This window comes from Triticum dicoccoides, chromosome 7A, assembly GCF_002162155.2.
Source record: "Triticum dicoccoides isolate Atlit2015 ecotype Zavitan chromosome 7A, WEW_v2.0, whole genome shotgun sequence".
Taxonomy (NCBI): Eukaryota; Viridiplantae; Streptophyta; class Magnoliopsida; order Poales; family Poaceae; genus Triticum; species Triticum dicoccoides.
The window spans coordinates 566,395,224-566,398,081 of NC_041392.1; positions in this window are offsets into that span (position 1 = coordinate 566,395,224).

Here is a 2,858-nt window from a genome sequence, read left to right on the forward strand (position 1 = left end):
AGGGAAAGGAAGAAGAAGAAGAAGAGGAGGAGAAAAAGAAGAAGAAGAAAAAAGAAGAAGAAGAAGAAGAAGAAGAAGAAGAAGAAGAAGAAGAAGAAGAAGAAGAAGAAGAAGAAGAAGAAGAAGAAGAAGAAGAAGAAGAAGAAGAAGAAGAGGAGAGGGGGAGAAGAAAAGAGGAGAGGGGGAGAAGAAGAAGAGGGAAAGGGAAAGGAAGAAGAAGAAGAAGAAGAAGAGGAGGAGGAAGAGGAGGAAGAAGAAAAGCAAAAGGAGGAAAAAGAAGAAAAAGACACATTTTTATACTTTCTTATTTAGGGTTCCGCCACATTTTGCAGTTTCTTTCTTTTCTTTAGTTGAATGTTTTTATACTGCTAGCTAGTTGCCTAGTTTGCTGACTGAAAGAAGTTAAAATAGTTATTATATGAAATTCAACTAAAGTCAACATTTCTGACGACTAGTGCAACTAATAAATTCAACTAGAGCCATCATATATGTCCACAAGTGCATTGTTTTTTGAATGAGAAATGATAACTTGGTGAAGTTGATTATCTTCTGCTCAAAATTTCTTATGTTATAATGTTGTATGATAATGTTGTAAGGGTACTAATTGGTCTCTTCTGCTGCTTATCAGAGATGGGGGGAAGCCGCCATCGCAGACTCCGCTCTGCCACACCGGAGTATGAGTTGGATACTTTTGAGTTCTTCAGTATCATACTTGGGACTTCAGTATCATCCACGAGGCAGTTACATAAAAGGAGAGATCTCCCCTTCAACCATCTCATTATGATAACAATGTTGTTTGCTATATCACTCATTGTCCCAAACTACAGAGGCTGCCTGGCACTTTTATGAACATGCTGGGTGAAGATCTGCCAAATAATGTGAAGCTGTGACAGGCCGGCAGCGGGTTTCGCGGGCTGTGGGACGTGGAGTTGGTGATCAAGGAGGGCCACATGTACCTGTGTCGTGGCTGGGAGAAGTTCTACCATGCCTACAACCTGCGGTAGGGGTACTTCCTTCTCTTCAGGTACGACGACGACGCCACCATGCTCATCGTGAAGGTGTTCAACGCGACTATGTGTCGCATGCGCTACGCTGACGACGATGATGCCAGTACGTTCTGCCTCTTATTATTCCTCTACATTTGGCTTTGTTTCTCATTGATTGTTAACGGTCATTGTTGCATTTGGACAGGCAATGGGAGCAGCAGCAGCGACACTGGCTACATCCAAAGCAGCAGCGATTCTGGCTGCAGCAAAGACAACAAGGAGGATGATCCGGACTGGAGTGGGGAAGAAGAGGAGCAGAATGGGCATCAGGCTCAGGATGACCTAGCGATGGTGGTGGCTGACCAAGGGCAAGAGATGGTAGTGGCTGACCATGGGCAAGAGATGGTGGTGGCTGAGGATGACCTAGCGATGGTCATGCATGTCGTACCTGAAGATGGCCTCGCGATGGTGGTGGTGCCTGACAATGACCTCGCGCCGGTGGTGGCCCTGGCGATCCCAGAACTGGGTGACATGACCACGCCAATTGTTGTAGAAGACTACATCCCACTGCCTCCACCGCCTCGCCGCTCTTGGCGCATCAGGCTGAGGAAGAAGAAGGAGAAGAACAATGAGAACTGAACTATGTCAGGCATGTCAGATCTCCAAAATGATCTATATATACTTAGCTTTGTTTCCTCCGTAATGACATAAGTTAGCTCTAATATGCTTAGTTACCTATGTTAGCTCTAATATGCTTAGTTACCTATGTTATCTCTAATATGCTTAGTTACCTATGTTAGCTCTAATATGCTAAGTTATCTCTACTATGCTTAGTTTCCTATAGGTTAGCTCCAAAATTACTTATGTTAGCACAAAATGACCAAGTTTACATAATAAGCTTATAGTCTTCTTCTTCTTCTTCTTCTACTACTACTACTACTACTACTACTACTACTTCTTCTTCTCCAAAATGATATAAGTTAGCTCTAATATGCTTAGTTCACTTAAAGATGGCATAATTAGCTAGGTTGGCTCCATTTTACCTAAGTTGTCTCTAATATGCTTAGTTTCCTATAGGTTAGCTCCAAAATTACTTATGTTAGCACAAAATGACCAAGTTTACATAATAAGCTTATAGTCTTCTTCTTCTTCTTCTTCTTCTTCTCCAAAATGACATAACTTAGCTCTAAGTTAGCTCTAATATGCTTAGTTCACTTAAAGATGGCATAATTAGCTAGGTTGGCTCCATTTTACCTAAGTTGGCTCTAATATGCTAAGTTATCTCTAATATGCTTAGTTTCCTGTAGGTTAGCTCCAAAATTACTTATGTTAGCACAAAATGACCAAGTTTACATACTAAGCTTATAGTCTTCTTCTTCTTCTTCTTCTTCTTCTTCTTCTTCTTCTTCTTCTTCTTCTTCTTCTTCTTCTTCTTCTTCTTCTTTTTCTCCAAAATGACATAACTTAGCTCTAAGTTAGCTCTAATATGCTTAGTTTCCTATAGGTTAACTCCAAAATTACTTATGTTAGCACAAAATGACCAAGTTTACATAATAAGTATGCTTACTTCTTATAGTCTTCTTCTTCTTGTTTTTATTCTAACATCTTGTTTATCATTTTGCAGATTTGATTTAATTCACGGAAGCTTGCATGGATGGAGTGCTTCTTTTCCATTTGTGCTTTTATTTTGTATCAATGAACTTGCATGGTTGGAACTTGTTATATGGATGGATGGATAACGGTGTTGGATGAATGTGAAACTTTTGTAATATGTAAGGATGGAACTATATATGTGTTGGTTATGTATGTATATATGATGAAACTTGTGTGTTGGATATGCTTGTTGTGTATATATGTATATCTATGAATTGC